We start from the raw sequence: 23,109 nt of genomic DNA on the forward strand, positions 1-23,109 counted from the left end.
TGTAACTATGATAGGCACATCTTTTCTGTATCTTCATCCAAATTTATGTTCAAGCAGTTAAACAAAATATAACCAAGAACAGCTATCCAGAATGCCACAAAAAACAGCCCCTCTTGATAAACGTTGATCCATTATTGATACTTCTACAATACGTGCATGCAAGCCAGCCCAAAATTTTGTCTTGGGATTGCATGAGAAAATGTTAAATACCTAATTTTAGCAATTAGGATGTGTTATTTTTGTAGCATATTCCTGACCATCCAGCCTAGAATCTTTTCAAAACTGGATTGTCCTGATATACATCAAAATGTTATGTAGTAATTATATAGGGGTAGTTTGAGTTTTTTCCCATTAATCTTTACTTTCTATATTTCTAAAATAAACTTGTCCTGCTTTTATAGTTTAAATAAAATCAAGGCAGAGCTTAAAGAAAACAAAGAATTGTTATCAGTTAACATAACTTACTTAGTGAACACAAGTGGCTTCTAGGACACACTGTGTTCTCATCCTCTGCTCAGTCAGTTTTAGAATTTAACCAGGGATCACTGTCAAGTTTCCAATGATACCCTCAAACCCATGTGACCTAGACGTTAAGTCCAGATAAACAACTCTAGGGGCACCTGAGTGGCTCAGTCGGTTAAGCATCCGACTCTTGATTTTGGCTCAGGTCATGATCTCACAATATGTGAGTTCAAGCCCTGCATCAGGCTCAGCTATCAGCACAGAGACCACTTCAGATCCTCTCTCCCCATTTCTCTCTGCCCCTTCCCACACTTGCACACTCTCTGAAAAATAAACTAAACAAAAACAAAAACATCTCTACAGGGAGAATTAGTTGACCATACCTTCAAAATATGTCCAAAATCCATTACTTCCTGGCTATGCACCCTACGACCCTAGTCCAAGCCATCATCCCTCCCCTAGACTATACTGATCACTGCAAAAGTGGTCTCTACGCTTTACACTGCCTACCTTTCCCCACCTTCCCCCACCCCCCAGTCTATTCTCCCACAGCAACCAGTCTAAGCCTCTCAAAAAATAAGTCAATTTGGGGCACCTGGGTGGCTCCATCAGTTGAGCAATTGACTTTGGCTCAGGTGATAATCTCACGGTTTGTGAGTTCAAGCCCTGCATTGGGCTCTCTGCTGTCAGCGTGGAGCTTGCTTGGGATTCTCTGTCCCCTTCTCTCTCTGCCCCTCTCCTGCTCATGCACTCTCTATCTCTCTCAAAAATTAAAAATTAAAAAAAAACCTAAGTCAATTCTTGTCACTCCTCTACTCTGACTCTCCAGTGGCTCCCCCATCTCATTTAGAATAAAATGCACTCCAAAGGTCTTACACTAGCTCTGAGCACCTACCTACTCTGGGTCCCGCTGCTTCTCTGCCCTGACTCTACTACTCTTTCCCTACCACTCCACTGCAGCCACACTGGCCTCCTTGTGAAGGACATGACAAGTCACATCATACATTGGGGCTTTTACACTTGTTGTTCCCTCTGCCTGGGATGTTTTTCTCCCAGATATCCCTGGCTGGATTCCTCACCTCTTTCAGAACGGCTTAAACTGTCACCTCATCAGAGGCCTTCCCTGATCTTACATAAAGGAGCAATGACCCCAGGCTCCCTATCACTTGACTACCTTACCCTGCTTTTATTCTTCTGGGCACATATCGCCTAGTGGACATTATTTATCTACTTACTAGTTTATTTGTATCTAGTTACTCTTTTTTTTTTTTTTTTTTAATGTTTCTATCCTTCAGGATATAATCTTGAGAACAAGGACTTTTTCTGTTTAGTGCTATATTAGCATTTTGTTTAGAGCTGGCTAGCTCTAAGAATTGTACTAAGCATGTAGTTAAGTGGTCAATTTTTACCATCAGAACATAAGCCCCAGTATATATAATAAAATACTCTATGTACAATAGGTACGTGTAATGAGTTTTGTTGAAAAAAATGATTACCCGCCCTGTCAAATTCATGAAGTCTATTAGAAAACATTGCTGTTTCTTAACTACAGAGAACAAACTTAGGCTAGCTGGAGGGGAGGTGGGCAGGGAGATGGGTTAAATGAGTGATAGGTACTAAGGAGGGCACTGTTGTAATAAGAACTGGGTGTTATATGTAAGTGATCAATTACTAAATTCTACTCCTAAAACTAATATTACACTATATGTTAACTAACTAGAATTTAATAAAAACTTGAGACATACAAAAAAATTGGTGCTTCAATAAAGAGACTATAACACCATCAGAAAGGTCAATGAACAAATGATTGTTCACACTACCCAACCAGAAATGAGTGTCATAACCCAGTTCCCTGAGGTAGGAAAAATGCGCCAGGGAAAGGAATAGAACAAGAATCCTGAACCAGTTAACAGGGCAAGAGTTTGCCTCAAAGTTTCCCACCCCTTTAAGAAGAGCCTGAGCTATATCTAATGTGCCCCTTTCCCAGGAGGGGTCACCCTGACAGTGAGAGGCCTTGCTGAGATCCCTTTCCTATGTCCCACCACAACCATCCCTAGAACCCAGTTCCCAGACTCATTTTGCAGCTGCCCCATTGCTTTGCCTGTCCAGAGAACTTTTCTCTAGCTATTAACCAGCTACCACTGGTGACCAAAACCACTAGGTAAGGGCCTCTGGCCATGCACTGTGCGAGCTGCTTCTATTTCATTAGTGCTCTCCACCTTGGTCAACAACAACCAATAAAATAACTGGCACACAGAATCCAGAAAGGCTAGGAAAAGGAGCTAGTTGTCAATCAAAAGGATCTTTCATTTGTTTATTTTGCTTTGCTTTTTAAAGATTAAGTCACTGTCTCAACCAAAAAAAAAGTAACTTTCTCAAAAGAGAAACATTACAGTACAACTAAAATAACCCAGGGCTGAAATCCAGTCCTCCCATTTACTCCCTGTGTGAACTTGGAAGTTCTTTAACTTCTCCAGGTTCATTTCCTCATGGCAAAAATAACAGCACTTACCTCATAAGGCTGGTGCAAATGCTAAGGGAGATAACAATATGTCAAACAGGACCATGCCTGGCATACAGTAAGTATTCAATAAGTGGTAGGTGCCTGGCATACAGTAAGTATTCAATAAGTGGTAGTGAGGCCTATTTCTGAAAGTTGTTGACCAAATGCAAGGTTAGGCTGGCTGGCTGGCTGGCTGATTACATCAGAAAACACATTAAGTACTTAGCACTGTGTTTGGTTCATAATAGGTCATCAACAAATATTAACTTTTCTCCCTTTCCTGCAACGCTGCACAAATTGTAGAGACTTCAGAAACCATCCAATTCTATCAGTGTGGCCAGGTTTTGCTGTACAACCATACTTACCATTTAGGTAATTTAAGCTTTCCGTTAATGCTTCTGGGGGCTCTCCTGATACTTTGCTGTCTTAGAAACAGGCACTCACTATCTTTCAATGGCAGTTGCCTCTTGACCTGGACAGAATATAAACAGAAAGTAAGAGATAGGTAAAATGTGAATTGCACCAAGACCGAACTGAGGGGAGTTTCCTATCAGATGATATGGTCTCAAGGGAGACTACACAGTCTCTTAAATTAACACACCTATACATTTCCCAATAGTCTAAAAACTCATGACATCTTACAGCTTGAGAGAGATCTTTGAAATCAACCAGTTAGATGCCCTTGATTTATGGAAAGAAACAAACTTGGAAAGGGTGAGTCACCCAACTGTTTAGGGTAAAAGCCAGGAATCTACTAAAAATAAGACGTTCTAGAAAATGGGTAAGAAAAAAACCCCAAACATCTGTGGAGTACCTACCACACCCGAGGCAATATGTTTTATGTTGTACACAAGACAGTATTATACAGGGGCACCTTGGCAGCTCAACCAGTCAAGTGTCTGACTCTGGCTCAGGTCGTGATCTCGCAATTCATGGGTTCGAGTCCCACACTGGGCTCTGTGCTGACAGCTCAGAGCCTGGAGCCTGCTTCAGACTCTGCATCTCCCTCTCTCTCTGCCCCTCCCCCTCTCGTGCTCGCTCGCTCTCTCTCTCTCTCTCTCAAAAAATAAACATTAAAAAAAATTTTTTGAGACAATAATACAATATTGCCCCCTAATAAAGAATCTAAATTTCAAGAAGTCAAGTGACTGGTCCAAGGTCTTACAGCTTGCAAATAAATGGTAATCAGGCCTTAAACCCACACCTGTCTAACACAAAAGCCCCTTCACCAGGCTGACTGTCACTGGGTTGCCTTCTAGATGTGGTTCTCCAAAGGGCCCCGAACCACCTAATACCAATTAGAACCAAGCATTGCATCTCTGTCTGCAAACTTACCCTCTGGTTTTGTAATGAGCATTCTACAGGAGACCCAAAAAAGTCTACTAACCCACCGAACATTACCCCTAAAATTTCAAAAGAATTACTGGAGGTGGAAGATCTGGGGCAAACTTCTGTCCATCCAAGTCTTGCCAAAGAATGGAAAGATACCTTCTAAGCTGGAAGTAAAGCATCTATACCTGGTCTTATACGCAAACTATCCCCCTTCTTTCTCACAACTGCCCATACCTCCCTTACACATCACACAGGCCACCATGTGACCTTCTTCCAAACTGTTGGTCCCTTTAATCTCATTTCCACACCTCCACTACCAAACCCATTACACATATATATATAGTAGAGTCCATCCCCGCCTCTATGCTCCTACAGAGCAAAGCAAGAAGGTTTAGAATTAAAATGGAGAGATAATCAAATGATAGGTTTTTTTTTAATGGCTTTAAAAGAAAGATGAGGGGCTTGAACACTCAAGCCAGTAGACCAGAGAAGAGTTAGGGACAAGCAACGAAACTAGAAAAAAAAAGTAGGAGAAAAGATCTATACCAGGGTCAGCACCCAAGGAATGACTTGAGTGGATGTGGGAGAAGTTTTAGCTCTCCCCAAATACCCTCCCCTCACACACACTTTTTAAAAAGTATTTAATGTACTTAAACAGCTATTTTAATTATTGAAACAGCTTCAGAACTGGTGCACAGACCTTGAGCCCTGCCCCTTACCCAACAGCTGTCTCTTTTCCCCTCTCCACCCACCTTAGACACACTTTCCTCTCCACAGCCTAGAACCTCTCCTACATAAGAATTCTGAACTCCAAAAAATGCCCACATACATCTGGTCTGTCTCCACTCAGCCGTAACAATGACAGCAGCAGCCCTGCGAAAGCTACTGCCTCCCCCATCTCTTGCCACATTTCCTGGCATATTACTAAGGCCCAGGGGGCTATTCTCTTCAAAACAGGATAGAATGCTCTGCCCAAAATCAGATGAACAGGAACTCCTGATGATCCTGATTTGTTTTCAACTGTCTACATTCTGTCCTTATTTCTAAGGGATGGAAGTAAGCAGCAAATGACTTCTTTCTTTCCTTTACTTCTTGCATCCTTGGCATACTGACCCTGTGTCCCCAGAACAAGAGGATGACTGTAAATACCCTCAGGCTCTTTAGTGCTGCCCCTTCAGAGAGCTTTCCACCCTGGGAGATCCACCCACACCCCTTTCTTCTGGCACCTCTTCTGCTCCTTCTTGTTAACTTCTAGTGAAGACACTGGTGGTAGTATGGGTATGGGTGGGTGTGTCTGCCTCTGTCTAGAAGCAGAGATGAAAGGACCCTAGCAGATCATGCAGAGTCTAACTGCCTCATCTACCAGAGGAGAAAATGAGTCTCATGGAGAAGAGACTGATCCCAGGTTGCAAAGCATGTTAAAGTGAGCATGGTTGAATCCACCTGAGGTAATGAGCCATACTGAAAATGAGTCCATCCTTATTTGATGGCTGAAGAATGAAGCTCTCTTAAATATGTATCACTTTTGTTCCCAAAATACTTTCATAATGGATAGAAATGCAAGTAGGAAATTGTGGTTCCAGCATGATCCCCCAACAGATAACATAAACTCTGGATAAAATGCCAAAAAAAACTATCTGTCTGAAGTGAACAAAGGCTGGCAGATTTTGGAGGGAAGTCAAAAACTGGTAGAAGGGGCGGGGATGGGATGAATTCTCCATTTTTGGAGCTTTCCCCAGAGAGCTATCCAGCTACACTGCCAGTCAAAAAACAAACCCTAGACTTTCTCTCTGGAGGAACCATAAAACAGTGCCCAGAGCAGCCACAGATAATGGGAAGAAAGAAAAGAGCCAGAGAAGCAAAGTCCCAGGTGTTGAGTATGAACTCTGTCCAAATCTCTAGCTGCACTATGCATGCACTATGCATGCACAGGGTGGGACCCAAGCAGCACCTCAGTCAAGGGCAAAAGAACGACTGAGATCTGAACAGCCACCCCTGCAGGGGAGACAAACCTGGCAGTTTTGAGTCTGAGTTAATTGCCTGCTAAAATAAAAACGTCAACAGAAATCAGTGTCTCCACAGCATAACATTTACATGCATTCATGTTCAGGAGACAACCCCAAATTACATAAAGAACTAGAAAAACTACAGCCATTTGCAAGGGAAAAGACAATTACCAGAGGGCAACTCCAAGATGACCCAAATACTGGAATTATTTGACAAGGATATTAAAACAGAAATTATAGCTAAGCAGAGAAACTGAATTTTTTTTCTGAAAGTGGAAGTTTCAGAACAGAAATTATAGCACCTGAAACAACAACAACAAAAATCCTCTGAATGAGCTTAAGAACAGAATGGAGATGACAGAGAAAAGAGTTCATGAAATCTACAGATAAACAGAAATTATCCAAAGTGAAAAGCTCTGGGTCACCTGCAGTCTCTAGAAGAACCATCCTCAGCTCTTCACCTGAGTATACAGTGATTACTTTCTGTTACCAGAAAAACTGATACCAGAGAGACCCAGAATAACTAAGGATCACAGAGATACCATTAACCTGCAATTCTGTTGGAGCAGGCCACCCCTCATATCTACTAATTAACTTTTTGAGGCCTTCCAGATATAAGCAAAGAACAAAGTGTGAAGGTGGAAAATGAGAGGGCAGGATAAAAATTTAAACCTGAGATAACCATAATATCCGAAGTCCTAGGAGTCAAATCTGGTGCCCCATTGTGTCTACTGAGAGGCAAGGAGACCATCATTTTTTCACCTGGAATTGCTGAAGCAACATTCTCAGGCAGGAGAAAAATGAGGAGGGATTTAATGTTTTTCTTCTGCCCTGTGCAATCTCTTCACCAAAAAGCCAACCTGTAAATGGGCCAATGGAAGGATGAAGTGTGACCAATCAGTGGGTTTGAGGCTGAAGAGTGCCAGCAGCTTGGTGAGAGCCAACTTGGTGCCACCCGGTTGATAAAAGCAGCTAACCTGAATGCCATACCTGACCAGTTTCCTGCACTCAGGTCATTTCATGTTGGAGTTCAAGACATTCCAGGTAAAAGCAGAGGGAAAAACATAACCTGCAGAAGAGATGTCTGAAAGCCTTGCCTTCTTCTCATCCCCCTCCCACCCATCCCACCTGCCCACGAGGGAGAAGGGTACAGAGCAAGTGAGAAACTGGTAAAAAGAAGAGGTGCCTCTTAGGGTGAAGAGCCTTGGACAGGAAGTTCAACCACTGACACCTCAGACATGACTTTTATACTCCCTGGGCCTCAGCTTCATCAGTCGAACAAAAAACTCAGACGACATGATATTTAAGGCCCTTTCCAATAACAACACGTATGAACCCTTACCCATGCTGTTTCCGTCTGCCCCTGAAAAAAACCGTAATAGGGGCGCCTGGGTGGCGCAGTCGGTTAAGCGTCCGACTTCAGCCAGGTCACGATCTCGCGGTCCGTGAGTTCGAGCCCCGCGTCGGGCTCTGTGCTGACAGCTCAGAGCCTGGAGCCTGTTTCCGATTCTGTGTCTCCCTCTCTCTCTGACCCTCCCCCGTTCATGCTCTGTCTCTCTCTGTCCCAAAAATAAATAAACGTTGAAAAAAAAAATTTAATAAAAATAAATAAAAATAAAAAATTAAAAAAAAAAAAAACCGTAATAGATCCCAAAAGGCGAAAGTGGAGACATGCCAACTCATTTGATTTATTAGAATATCTCAATTATTCAATTTGTTAAAGAATAAATTAAGAGTCTTGTTATTAATTCTTAAATTATGTTAATAACAGATTTCAATACCCATCTATGATGGAGGGCTGCTAAAATAAGGTCTAATTCTCCCAGGATATAACTTTTTTATCCGTGTAACTCTTGGGATAAGAAGGCAGATACTCTTATCCCCCCTACAACAGATGAGCAAACAGATTAAGACCTGTGACTCTTTTAGGAAGCTAATAACAGAGACAGGACTAGAATCCAGTAATCCCATCTCTGAGCTTCAGGGCTTTTTCCACCTTACCAAAGAAACCTTACTTAACAAAGAACCAAGAGTATAAACAAGATTAGAATTAGAAAGAAAGGATTTAAGAACTTTCAAACACTATGGAAGCATTTATTAATAAACAATTGATAAGACTAGTTTGCGATTAGGACATCTATTTAAAAGCAGACCCTCAAGGACTGCCACCTGTCCGCTGTTTCCTTTTCTAACAAGTAGGCTATAATTGAGACTAGGCTTCCTTGCAATTAGCCCGTGTTTGTGGGGTTTAGCAATAGAACCACATGTCTAAAATTGCTGGTTTTAGACCTGCTTTAGAAAGTTGGCTAAATCAGAAGAACATGCTGGCTCCCTTTAACCTCTGGAAGTCTATAATTAGGATACCAAGGGGCCCAAAGGATTAGACCAGGTAATGGCAAATGTAAACAGCAAAGTCACAACAACCAGTCTAAGGAGAAAGAAACTGAAAGTGCTTTTATTACCTAATTCAATCTTCATAGTAACCCTATTGGGTAAATACCACCATGATTACTTTATAAATGAGGAAGAAATAAAGGGTCAAAGTCACACAGCTGATAAGTGGATTCTCACGTAGGTATTTTGGATCCAAAATGTGCTTTCTCCTCTCCATTATACCACCCTGGAAGGAATTCTCTCAGATCTTACTCTCAAGAGAATCAGTCCTGACCCACATCCCAAATAACACAGACTGACAAGCGGTTGATAGGTAGTTTGTGCATTCTTTCATTCATTCACATATTCGTGCAAATACTGACTGGCTACAGTGCATCAAGCTCTGAGGAAAATAGGGAGCAGAAACAGAACTGTCTTCATGCCATTTATTGTATAGCGCAACAGGAAAACACTAATTGAAGAATCATACTATTAAATTAATAGAAGCTGACCCATTAATAGGGAGATCTAGGAAGGCTGCCCCTAGTGGTGACGACATTTCTAAGCAGAAGAGGGAGCATGTTGAATATGAGGAGCTAAAGTAGATCTGGCTGACCAACAAGGGAGAAGAAGTGTGACAGGAAATGAGGCTGGAGAGGTATGGAGCAAGCCACACCATACAGGCCCTTGGAGGTCCCATACCATAAGATTATGACCTGAGCTGAAGTCGGCCGCTCAACTGACTAGACCACCCAGATGCCCCATCATTTAACTCTTAAGTAGGGATAAGGTATGCACATTTCCAGATCACTTTGCTTCAGTATGGACAACAGATGGAAGCAAGGACAAATGGTGCCAAAAGATGGGTAAGAAGGCCAGTTCCCTGTTTCAGGAGATGGTGGCCATAGAGCTAACACTGCCAGCTGCATACAGGGCACTTACTGTGCCCCAGGCACCGTTCTAGGCACTTTATAGGAATTAACTAAATCCTTAGAACAACTCTGTGAAACAGATACTATTATCCCCATCTTCTAAAAGAGGAGAGGAGCGCCTGAGTGGCTCAAATGGTTAAGTGTCAGACTCTTGGTTTCAGCTCAGGTCATGATCTCACAGCCTCATGGGTTTGAGACCCACATCAGGCTCTGCGCTGACAATGCAGAGTCTGCGTGGGAGTCTCTCTGTACCTCCCCTGCTCATGATCTCTCTCAGAATATACAAACATTAAAAAAAAAAAAAAAAAAAAAAAGAGAGAGAAGTTAAGTAATTTAATGGAATCAATGCCTCCCTTCATGTGGTCATTTCCCTTATAATCAGTTCCTTGCAAGTATCTTTAATTCATTTGTCCCCCTCCCCTAATATTCAACTAGTAAAACTTCAATCTTCACTAAACCAAACTAACAACCTCTCCAGGCCTACACCAAAGCACTAAGTTATAAACTGTGTCTGTAGAGAAAATGCAACTACTGACTGCTATCATTTAAAAAAAATTTTTAGGGGCGCCTGGGTGACTCAGTAGGTTGAGTGTCCGACTTCGGCTCAGGTCATGATCTCACGGTTATGGGTTCAAGCCCCACGTTGGGCTCTGTGCTGACAGTTCAGGGCCTGGAGCCTGCTTTGGATTCTGTGTTGCCCTCTCTCTCTGTTCCTCCCCTGCTCACACTCTTTCTCTCAAAAATAAAGATTAAAAAAAAAATTTTTTTAATAATAAAATAAAAAAATTAAAAAAAAATTTTAAACAGGCTCCACGCCCAACGTGGGGCTTAAATCCACAACCCCAAGATCAATAGTTGCATGTTCTACCAACTGAGCCAGCAAGGCACCCCACATTTTAAATTTATCACCACAAAATCTCAAACATGTCCCTCGATGCTGCCAGCAACCCTACTATATCTCCCCTTGCTAGGTTCACTTTCCAACTCTCCAAAACAACTCTTGCACCTCTTTTTTTTTCCTCAATAAACCTCCAACCCCCATCAGCTAAATGACTGTCCCCAAGAAGCAACACTCAGACCATCATCTCCCTAATTCCAAATCTAACCATATATCAGCATTCTGGGTTCCCTATTGTTACAATGAAGAGGGTCTGCTGATACATAAAGTACAACTTTTCATGTCTACTATGGATCTGATTCCCTCTTATCTTCATATGCAGTGATCTCCACTCTCTTACGTCATTTTTCTCCTGTACAGACTCTCAAATGACCCTAGCCAAACAGCATGAGATCCACAGGCCAGCACTGGCTCACAAAATCTTACCAGTGTAAGTACAGGAATAGAATAGGCACCTAGACATTTGTGAAGCAAGCAATGTTGTAGACACTGCTACAACGTGCAAGCATAGGATCTGAGGAGGACTTCTCAAACAGGGTCTAGACCAGTGAGGGTGCTGATGAACTCACACAGTGAGTCACACGTGGAGTGAGTTACAGACAAAAATCTGCATAAGAATACCACATGTAGGTCCTGGACAGACTAGAAAAAATTAATTTGTCCTGCATCACTGACAGTTTGAGAAGCCACACTCTGGAACAGTGCTTTTCAAACTTGAATGTGCACACAAATCAGTTGAGGATCTCACTGAAACACAGACACTGACTCAGTAGGTCTAGGGTGGGGCCTAAGACTGTATTTCTAACAGCTTCCCAGGTTGATCCAGAGGCCACATTTGGAAAGCAAGATTCTAGAATTTCCCATCTTAAAAAGCAAAACGAGGGGCGCCTGGGTGGCTCAGTCAGTTAAGCGTCCAACTTCGACTCAGGTCAGGATCTTGCAGTTCATGAATTCGACCCCCGCGTTGGGCTCTGTGCTGATAGCTCAGAGTCTGAAGCCTGTTTCAGATTCTGTGTCTCCCTCTCTTTGCCCCTTCCCCACTTATGCTCTGTCTCTCAAAAATGAATAAACATTTAAAAAAAAAATTTAAAACAAACAAAACAAAAACCAGAAACAATAAACTCTCCCTTGATCTCACACCTCCTTCCAGTTAGTCTAGCCCCAATGTCTCTGCTTCTCTTCTCTTCACAGCAAAACCTCTCCGAGTACTCTACACGTTTTATTTCCATACCTCTAATGCTCAGTCACTCCAATCAGCCTTCTATCCTCAACGCTCCACAAAAACTGTTCATCAGGGTCAAAGGCCTCAATACTGACAAATTCTGTGGTCACTTCCCTATCCTCCAAATGGCATTTAACGCAAATAACCACTCCTTCTCCATCAAAACACTTTCTCCCTTGGTTCCAGGACATCATACTTTCCTCATCATCCTACTCCACAGGTCATCTTCAGTCTGCTCCACCTTCTCCTCTACATGACCAGAGATAGTCCCAGGACCTCTTTTCTTTATCTGCACCCTCCCTTCTTTGGGCAATCTCATCTAGTCCCATGACTCAATATCAATGACTTCCAAATTTTCATCTCCAGCACTGACAATTCCAGAAGCATTTCCGACGGCCTACCGGACATCTCTACCTGGATGTCTAATCGATATCACATATCCATATATTCCCATATTGTTGATTGTATTGACCTCCCACCCGTCTTTCTCCCAAACTCATTCCTCCTCACATCTTCCCCTATTTACACTATCACCATTCACCCAACTGACCAGGCCAAACACCTAACCATGCTGAATGTGTCTTTCCCCCACACCGAACATGAAATCCATCAGCAGGTCCTATCAACTCCAACTTCCAAATTTTCTTGAACCTGTCCCTCTGCTCTCTACATCCCCATTAAGCACCCTAGTCCAAGCTACTGGACTCTCTCTCACCCTACCTACTATAATAGCCTCCTTAAGCCTCCCTGCCACCAACTGTCCCCTATGAGTACCACTCTCCAAACAGCAGCAAATTTCTAAAAACTTAATCAGATCAAGACTCTATTCTGCTTAAAAACAACACAACAAAATACCTCTAACAGCTTTCCCTTCCACTTAGAATACTCTAAAGTCCTCACCAGAGTCTACTAGGCCCTGCATGATCTGGCCCCTTACCTACCTCTCTGACCTCATCTCCTACCAGGTCCCCTTCCTCACTTCCTGTTTCTTGCACACACTGCATTCATTCTGGCCTTAGGGCTTTTGCACTAGCTGTTCCCTCTTCCCTTTGTACAGCTGGCTCCTTTCAGTCATTGAAGGGTCAGCTTAAGTTTTATCATCTCTGTAAAGACTTGGCCAGATAATATTAAGTAGCTCTCAACCTCTAACATATCACCCTAGTTTATGTGCACCTTAACACTTAACCCCATCTGGTATTTTGTTTACTTACTCACTGTTTATCTCCTCCTCCCCACCTCTACCCCCACCTTCTGTCTACCTCATCACTATATCCCCAGGGAATTCTGTACCCTAGAATGGTGCCTGGCTGACAATAAATAGATGGGTCTGTAGCACAGGGGAGCAATCCAGGCTGGATACATAAATTTATGAGTCATGTGCATAGAGGTGTGGTTACTAAAGCCAATGGGGTGGATGAGATCACCCAGGGAGAGTGTCTAGTATGACCAGGGAGGAGGGCCTGCGAGAGTAGTACATTTAATAGCTGTAGAACGGAGGATGAACCTGCAGAAACAGCAGAGAAGTAGGAGAAAGAACAAGACAGTGTTATATCACTTGAGCCAAGACAAGAGAGTATTTCTAGAAGGAGTGGTCAACAGCATCAACTTCACCGAGAAAATGAATTTGAAAAGTCTGTTGAATTCAGCTTCATGAAGGACATCAGTGACTTTACTGAAGTGTACAGTGAAATGACAGGGCAGAAGCCAGCCTAGGACAGGCTAAGAGGAGGGAGGCAGTAAATACAGACATCTTGTTTAGATTTGAGAGGATGCAGGGTTGAGGATGAGCTGTTTGGTCTGTTTCTGTTTAGAGGGGGCACCATCCTAGCACTGCCACATGTACAAGCGGCAGGTCCTGGCAGCCGCAAGTCACCCAAGGGCTTCAAACCTTTTTATTCAGCTAAGAATTCCATTCCCCTTGGACCGATTCCTAAATGTCCAGAGTATCAATCTGGAAGTCTTTTTTCAAACACAGATCTCATCTTCACTACAACGGAAGATAAAAATGTACACTTTCCCTTGGTGTGTCAGGAACAGAACACGTGGCTTTTTATACCAGAGGGCCTGGGTTTAGAAGGTTTTCTCTGCCATTTTAATTCCAAGGCTCATTTTGGGGGAGTCATCGTTATTTCTACCCCCAGCAAGAAGTTTCTTTCCATTTTACAGCCTCTAGAGAACTTCCCATTGTCTCTGTTCCACACTCCTTCTCCACCCTGCCTGCTGCCCAGGCAACATACCACAATGGGAGGAGTACACATGGTCTCAGAAGCCAGGGAATCTTGGTTTCCTCTATACTTCAGTCACACAGCAGTCCGGGTGATTAAACTTCACGATCTCAATTTCTTCAAGTGTACACAGAGACTATAATATCTAAACTTCATGGGACTGATGTAAAGGACTATGTGGAAATACAGATTCAGTATAAGCAGATAAGGCCTGGCATAATGTGTTCTATAAATGTTAATCCAATTTTCTTCTTCTCACCATTCTGATAAAGCATTGTATCCCCTGGGTGTTTTTATTTAGTTTCTCTTTCCTTCTAAGTGTACTAGGAAGACCTTGGGAAAGGAACCCTGAGAAATTTACTTGCCCAGTTCCAGCAGAAATAATTTTAAAGAAGTACCAGGAGAGGTGGGTGAGGCCAGAGGTGTTGCTGGGCAGCATGTGAAAGGGCAGGGAGGATGCCCCTGGGCAGAAGACATCAGCAGGCTCTCTGCCAGGTTCTCTGCATCTCCCCACCACCAACCCTTGTCCAAGTTCCTTCTTATAGCCCTGGATGTGCCTCTTTATCTCATCTGCTCAGAAAGCCATGCTTGCCAACAAGTCTCAAGTCAGTGTCTTCAGTATTAAAAACAAACAAAACAAACAGCACACACACTCAGAGCACACATACTGAGCAGAACACAGGGCAATGAAATCCTGAGACCCAGTCCTGTCTCTCTAATTTACTGGTTCTGTGATCCTTAATAGATATTATAATTCTCTGAGTAGAAGTTTCCTCATTTGTAAAACAGAGATAACAATATATCCAGACTCCAAGGCTGTAAGGACCAAATGAAATAATATATGTGAAAGTACTTTGTATACTATAAAACATGGTTATTGTTATATTACAGGTACACAGAGCAGCTGCAGAATCTATCTTTGGCCAGTTGAGGTGTGTTACTGAGAAAGTCCACATTCTTGGAGTAGTCTGTTCTATGATCTAAGGCTACCTGTTTCCAACTTAAGTGCTCCCATCTCTAGCCGCTAAAAAAGTTATATTCTAATTTCACTTGATTCTCTTATCTTAGCAAGGACTCAAACTTCTCTGACTAAATGGCTCCATGTCTCTGGGGCGCCTGGGTGGCGCAGTCGGTTAAGCGTCCGACTTCAGCCAGGTCACGATCTCACGGTCCGGGAGTTCGAGCCCCGCGTCGGGCTCTGGGCTGATGGCTCAGAGCCTGGAGCCTGTTTCCGATTCTGTGTCTCCCTCTCTCTCTGCCCCTCCCCCGTTCATGCTCTGTCTCTCTCTGTCCCAAAAATAAATAAACGTTGAAAAAATAAAAAAATAAAAAAATAAAAAAAATGGCTCCATGTCTCCAAATGGTAAAGACCACTGGCCCTGATGCTAAGGGCCCTTTTTGACTCTAACATTCTAAGCTTCTCCATCCTTTGCTCCCAAAGTACTTTGTCCATATCTCTACTTGCACAATTCCCAGTCTACTTTGCATTATAACTTTGTTTTGTATCATCCCCTAAGGAGAGAGCAAAAGGCTGTCTTACCGAGTTTGATATTCTCCATAGCACTTAACATGGAGCTTTGTACACAGAGCTTTGTGCACCAAACAATATTGGCCGATTGACTCAACGCTAATTTCTAATTTTTTGCACTTATTGTCCATCCCACACAATAACTATAAACTCTTATTCTTCTATGCTTTTTTTGTACCTCCATATGCCTGGCACAGTGTGAAACACATAGTTAATTTTTTTTTTTTTTTTAAAGACCAGTGACTGGTTTATTTCTTGGTCAAGGTTTGAAAAAGCCCAATCAACCTATCCTACCTATGATTTTTAACAACTGGCTCTGGTTATTGACATATATAAACATGACATTTATCAGAGTGTCACAAAAGGAAACTGCATAATGGAGTTATTACACAGATGGAGGGAAATGAAATGCGTGAGTTGAGGGGCCTTGTTCTCCCCAGTGGCACCAAAAATATGGTAAAAAGGCAAATATATTGATAGTCAGCAGACCTGGACTCTAGAGTTTATCTCTAGAAGATGGGCAGTCTTCTAAAATGGCTCCCAAAGATCTCCACCCCCTAGTGTCCATGTTCTATGTGGGCTCTTCCCCTTGAGTTTGGTCTGGGCCTCAAGACTGGTGTCTAACAGTGAGAACATAGGCAAGAATTATGAGATGTCATTTCTGAGATTAGCTTATAAAAGACTGAATTCTTTCTTACTGGCTCTTTCTCTCTTTTGCCATCTCTTGCTTGCTTTGATGAAGCTAGCTGCTGTGCTACAGAAGCCCATATGGCAAGGAACTAAAGGTGGCCTCCATCTACCAACCAGTAAGGAATGGAGGCCCTCAGTCTAACTGCCCACAAGGACCTGAATCCTGCCAACAACTCAGTGAACTTCAAGCCCTTCTTCGGTCACACCTTGATGGCTGACATCTTGATTACAGCTAAGAGCCTGAAGCAGGAGACCCAGCTAAAGCCATGCCTGGCTTCCTATCCCACAGAAACTGTGATATAATAAATGTATATTGTTTTATGCTTCTAAATTCTGTTATGCAGCAACATATAACTACCATACCCTGTATGTTTAAAAAAAAAAAAAAAAAAAGGAGGGGATATGGAAAGATTATAAGATTAAAAGATTCTTAAAAAAGATATAACCAGGGGCACCTGGGTGGCTCAATCGGTTGAGCGTCCAACTTCAGCTCAGGTCATGAACTCACCTTCTGTGAGTTCAGGTCCCACGTCGGGCTCTGTGCTGACAGCTCAGAGCCTGGAGCCTGGTTCAGATTCTGTGTCTCCCTCTCTCTCTGCCCCTCCCCCGTTCATGCTCTGTCTCTCTGCCTCTGAAAAATGAATAAACCTTAAAAAAAAAAATTAAAAAAAAAAAAGATACAACCAACCAGCCACAATGTACGGATCTTAACTGGATCCTAATTCAGACTAACTGTAAGAAACAAAACAGAATCATTGATGAGAAAATGAAAATCTGACTGGATATTTGATGGTATTAAAGAATTCTTGTTTTTTATGTGATATTAAAATTATAATTTTTTTTTTTTTTTTGGGGGGGGGCGCCTGGGTGGCTCAGTCGGTTGAGCGTCCAACTTCAGCTCAGGTCACGATCTCACCCACCGTAAGTTCAAGCCCCCGTCGGGCTCTGGGCTGATGGCTCAGAGCCTGGAGCCTGCTTCCGATTCTGTGTCTCCCTCTTTCTCTGCCCCTCCCCCGTTCATGCTCTGTCTCTCTCTATCTCAAAAATAAATAAATGTTAAAAAAAAAAAAAAATTTGGGGGCGCCTGGGTGGCGCAGTCGGTTAAGCGTCCAACTTCAGCCAGGTCACGATCTCGCGGTCCGTGAGTTCGAGCCCCGCGTCGGGCTCTGGGCTGATGGCTCAGAGCCTGGAGCCTGTTTCCGATTCTGTGTCTCCCTCTCTCTCTGCCCCTCCCCCGTTCATGCTCTGTCTCTCTCTGTCCCAAAAATAAATAAACGTTGAAAAAAAAAAAAAAATTAAAAAAAAATAAATAAATAAAATTATAGTTTTTTTCATTGTAAGAAGTCCTTAACTTTTAGAGATACATAATGAAATGCTTACAACAGAAGAAATGATATAATGTCTGGAATTTGCTTCAAAATAATACAGAATGGGGTTAAGTGGGTAGGGTATAGATGAAACAAGACTGGCCATGATTTCATAACTATTGAAACTGGGAGTGGATACATGGGAGCCCATCATGAAGTTTCCTTTGGTATACATTTTAAATTTTCTCTAACAAAAAAAAACTAAGAAAGGGAAGAAGGGTAGGTAGAATCCTAAAGCCCAAGGGCCCCTCTAGTTCTCACAATCTAACTACACTACAGCCACTCTGACCTTCCCTAGGTTTTCTGCACTGGATATACCATTTCAGTCCATGCCAGTGACCAACATTACCAACTCTCCCACAAAAATTCTGTTGAGCACTTAGATCTGATAAGTTACTTAAAGTAAGATTATTTAGACAATTTGGCCCTTATAGGTAAAGAGGGTAGAGTGAAATGGTAGCTAATTGCTAGAAGGTGCTTGGCACAAACTAGAAGGAATCACCATAGGTCTTCCTGGTGTGGGAAACCATCCCCTATTGCACTTTATTGTGGCCTGCCTTTGGACACCCCAGCCTCCCACCTTGATAGGTATTTTAACATTTCCTCCCTATGCTGTGTACAGACTTAATTTCTTACCTCTTAAAGTTTTCTTTAAGCCTTAAGTATCTTAATTGCTGTGAATGATCTATTTTCCAATTTCCCACTGTGTTCAGCTAATTAAAAAACAAAAAAACAAACAAACACACACACAAAACTCACGGTCAACAGTTCTGCAAGAAAGGAACTTCAACAGGAAAGAAATCATATCTGCTTTTTCTTGTCAGAGTCTCTGATTCTTAGATTAGAGAATCAACCTTTGAAGTTCCTACTAAACAAGAAAATTCACACAACAAAGTGAAACTGGGATAGACAAAAGAGAACTTCGTGACTAGTTCCCACACTCTTTCTCTGGGTACACCACCACTGCTACTACCATATCCCAGTTCTATTGTATAAGAGGTCCACGCTCTAATCTGTTATGATAGCTTCAATCACCCATACTATATTTATATTCTAGCCCCTACCTTTCACCCTCTCTTTAAAAGAACAGTCCTGGGGCGCCTGGGTGGCGCAGTCAGTTAAGCGTCCGACTTCAGCCAGGTCATGATCTCGCGGTCCATGAGTTCGAGCCCCTCGTCAGGCTCTGGGCTGATGGCTCGGAGCCTGGAGCCTGTTTCCGATTCTGTGTCTCCCTCTCTCTCTGCCCCTCCCCCATTCATGCTCTGTCTCTCTCTGTCCCAAAAATAAATAAACGTTGAAAAAAAATAAAAGAACAGTCCTGAGATTTACACTCCTGGAGGTTTTCAACGCTAATTATTGGAAAAACCCAGGAGCTTTCAAAAATATCATTTATCTGATAAATGACTGAATTTCTACAATGAGTCAATGATATGAAAAAGTGGGAGCAGGGGAAGGACTTGAAATACAAAAAAACTTAGGAAACATAACAACTTAATGTACTGTATGGGTTCTGGTCAGATCCTTACCCTAACAAAGTAACTGCAAAGACATTTTTTAGACAATCAAGGAAATCTGATTATGATCCTATCTAGATGTTATTAAGGTTTTAATTTTCTTAAATTTGATAATAGCATTATGGTTATGTGAGAAAATGTATTTAAAGATGCATAAAAAAGTGTGTAGGTATAAAATATGATTTCTGGGATTTGATTTAAAATTCTTCAACACATTAAAAGGAACTGAAGGAAATGTAGCAAAATCTTGAAAATTACTGAATATAAATATATGTAGGTTCACTGTATTAGCCTCTCTCCTTTTGTGAATGTTTGAAATTTTTTTTTCTTTTTTTATTTATTTTTGAGACAGAGCACAAATGAGGGAGGGGCGGAGAGAGAGGGAGACACAGAATCTGAAACAGGCTCCAGGCTCTGAGCTGTCAGCCCAGAGCCCAACGCGGGGCTCGAACTCATGGACCATGAGATCATGACTTGAGCCAAAGTCGGACGCTTAACCAACTGAGCCACTCAGGCGCCCCGAAATTTTTCATAATAAAAAAAATTTGAATACTACCACCTAGTACAACCAAACTCTAGCAATATCTAGCAGAGCTAAACATATGACCCAGAATCTTATTCCTAGGTATACACCCAAGAGAAATGAGTGCATATGTCACCAAAAGATATACATAAGACTAAGAGTGTCCATGGCAGCTTTGTCATATAGCCAAAACTGGTAAGATCCCAAATGTCCATCAACAGTAGAATAAATAACTGTGATACATCCAAACAATGAACCATTACATACTGCTACATACAACATGGATCAATATCCAGACACAATGTTAAACAAAAGCAGCCAGACCCAAAATAGTTCATGCAGTCTGAAGCTATTTATGTTCTATTACATGAAACTCAAAAATAGACAAAACTTATCAATGGAGATAGAAGTCAGAATAACTAGTTACTTGGGTAGCCAGTACCGATGAGGAAGAAGCACGAGGGAGCCTTCTGGAATTCTGGAAATGTTCTCTATCTTGACCTGATGCATATCTTGATGTGAGTAGTCTTTACATGACAGCATACATACATAAAAATTCATTGAGTATTTTACTGAAAAATCTGGATAATTTACTGTAGCTATATCTCAATAATGAACAAATAATGGGAGTAAAAATCAGAATCTAAGGTATCAGTATTTTATAAAAGCTCTGTAAGCAATTCTAATGTGCAGCCAATACAAAGAACCATTCTACCTCAGCAAGCTCAAAGTTAAGCCTCCCAAGTCTTCCTACTTCCAGTTCAATAGTACCTGTGAGATAAGGTAATAAGAACTGAAGCTTGAAAAGATGGTGGAGCAGAGAGAGGAGGGAGAGAGTTATCCCTTTGAAGAGAATAGGAATCTAGGGCAAGGGAGGAAAAGTTGAGGTCAGTGCTGATGGAGCTAAGAACAAAGCTGCAAAAGACTGAATATGACAACTCATTTTAATTCTAGCTTTACCACCAACAAGCTATGGGTATGACCTTAGGCAAACTGCTTTATCTCTCCAGGCCTCCCTATGATCTCGTACAGCTTTTAAACAAAGTCTGGAGAAGAAGGTGAGAGGAATCAAGTAAGAACAGGCCCTTTTAAAAGACCGTAGGTTTCCCTCTAACACAGACAGCACTTACCATCCATCCTGTATTGTAATTATCTACTTCTTTATATCCCCCCACCAAACTGTGAGCTCTTAAAAGGCCAAGATTATGTATTTCATCTCCAAATCCAAGCACATGAATAGAACTTGGCACATAGTAATAGTTTGGTAAATGTTCAATGGCTACATAGCTGAACACTATGAGGAGTGCTTCTATTTATATTCTTATAAGTATAGGTATGTATACATAAAAAAGAACAATTCATCTCCCACATGTATACCTTTAAATAACATTGAGTAATATTATTTTCTTTACTAACACCAACTAAAAGAAGTCCAGATTCCAGGATGCCCAAAATCATCAGAAAGGCTCCCCAAAGATGTCCTGCCAGAGGCCTCAAAAGTCCATGGCTCCTCCTCCCTAAATAATATAATGAATAATAATATCTAATGCTTACACATTATTTCATACTTCAAATCACTTTTACTCCCATCCACTCAATTCTCACAACTCTATGAGGAGATACTATCAAACCCATTTTAAAATGTGAGGAAACGGAGGCTCGTATTTTAAATAATTTGCTACTCTAAGGCAAGCTGAAAGCTTCTAAAGAAAGGCTTTCGTAGGCAGCCCCTTTCTTCAGCACCCAGGAGAAACATCACCAGTTCTATTCCCCCAGCCTCCCCAAATAAGATGGATCCATCAGTTCACTAGCTGCTTTTATTAAGCTAACTACCTCTTAGGTTTTCCTTGTACCCATGAGACTCAGTTACACAGATTACTTTTATTATGTTTTAAGCAAAAAATAAGACCAGCACAGGGAGAAAAATCCCAAGACTACAGAAACCCACACTCAAAAGTTGCTGTTTAACCTCTTTGTGTATAAAGCTAAAAAGAAACAAGACTAAAACTTGCTCCAACAAGCAAGCTCTAAACCCTACTTACTGACCAGAGAACTCTGCAGCACTCAGGGTATTCGTTATGCACAGATGATTCAGTCTGTACTTGCTTCAATATTTTCTTCAATAATTTGTACTATCATTTTCTCCACACCACTGTAAATTCTTACAAAGGCAAAGGTCATATCTTCCAGTTAGGAAGGTCCAGCTCCTATAAATAAGTACATAGTACCCCAAATCACACCACTAAACATGTTTTTCTGTCCTAGTAATTGATATAAAGTCTTTCCCAAAATTAAAAATTAAAATACTTTAATTAACAAGTTGACATTCTTCAACAGAACAACACATATAGAATCTAGAGTCTCTAAGAAACAAAGATCAAAGGGCACTTGGCACCACAGTAATGCCAGGCACACATTTTAGTGGAAACTAAATCAAAGTGTGCTGAATAATGTTAACTAAGAGCTTAAAATTCATTAAAACTCAAGGACCAAGGACCAAGAAAGATGGGCACAGAACACAGAGTTAATTGGAAAAATAGCAAATCAGATTCTAAGGCAGTTCCACCCAAGGTCATGCTGGGGTCCCACAAGGGAACACTCTGGATTTAAGCACCAGAGACCTAGAGCCCCAGTGCATGCATCAGAACAGGGGCCTAGCACACAGGTTCTTGCGCCTTGAGGAGCATCTCAAACAGCAGCAGCTGGCCCCCTCCCCCCAACTACCCTCCACTCACATGCCCTGAGGCCCTGCAGGCCATAGGACTGCTGGAGTTAAGCCAGACAGAACTAAAAGTTGGAGGAAATTAGCATGTCACCTGACACTTTTCTGGCATAGCCGAAACTGATTAGTTTAAGTTACAAACATGACTGCAAGATTCCACTATGCTGGTGAGACTACTCTTTTTCTGCAACTAAAAATAACCTATTTATCAAATAGGGAGCATTCCTCAAGTTTTTTCTGCCCTGTCAGCAACCCAAACTTCCATTTCCTCAACTCCTTCATCTTCGTCTAGAGTGTTTTCTTGGATCAAGTCTCCTCACCTCTCCGACCTTCCCAACTCCTCACCCTAATCCCGTGAACACAGCATAAGAGACCTAAACTCCTTTCTCCTAACTCAAACTTTTAGTTTCTTTCCAGTTACAAACATTTACAAAGGTTAGAGGCTCCTGCCTTGTGTAAAGCCATAACTAGAAGATGGGTTGAGCTGCAGCAAATAATAATGAAAAGCAACAAAAAAATGAAGGACAAGACAGGGCATGATCAGGAAGTCAGCTAAAGGCTTTTCATTCAGGCAGGAATGGAGGGAACCCCGCCCACTGAGAAGAATAAAGCACGAAGGTGAATGGTTTCCAGTAAAGAGCCAGACTGTATGTATCTGGCCTTATCTCCTTACAACACAGCCATCAAGCCTGCTCTGGGACAGAATCATAACCAATGAGTTCTGAGTAACCTACAAGAATCATTAAGCTGTCCTGGGGTTGCAGTGACATTTTCAGGGGGAACAAACTCCCATCATTTAAGCCAAACAAGCC

At 41.9% G+C, this 23,109-nt stretch overlaps 1 protein-coding gene across 10 annotated transcripts in view; it reads right to left on the minus strand.

Moving 5' to 3' along the window:
* The window catches only part of LUZP1 (leucine zipper protein 1), a 107,739-nt gene that overhangs the window by 34,159 nt on the left and 50,471 nt on the right, over nt 1-23,109 (minus strand). For 8 of the 10 annotated variants that reach the window (XM_045476085.1, XM_045476083.1, XM_045476079.1 and 5 more), the window contains exon 2: nt 3,331-3,437. The exons of 1 other annotated variant lie outside the window; for it this stretch is intronic. The gene's annotated coding sequence lies outside the window, so the exon portion shown is untranslated. Of the gene's footprint in view, nt 1-3,330; nt 3,438-21,621; nt 21,906-23,109 lie in introns of those variants that run through there. One more of the 10 variants, XM_045476082.1, reaches the window with a different exon arrangement.

Source organism: Leopardus geoffroyi, chromosome C1, assembly GCF_018350155.1.
Source record: "Leopardus geoffroyi isolate Oge1 chromosome C1, O.geoffroyi_Oge1_pat1.0, whole genome shotgun sequence".
Classification (NCBI taxonomy): domain Eukaryota; kingdom Metazoa; phylum Chordata; class Mammalia; order Carnivora; family Felidae; genus Leopardus; species Leopardus geoffroyi.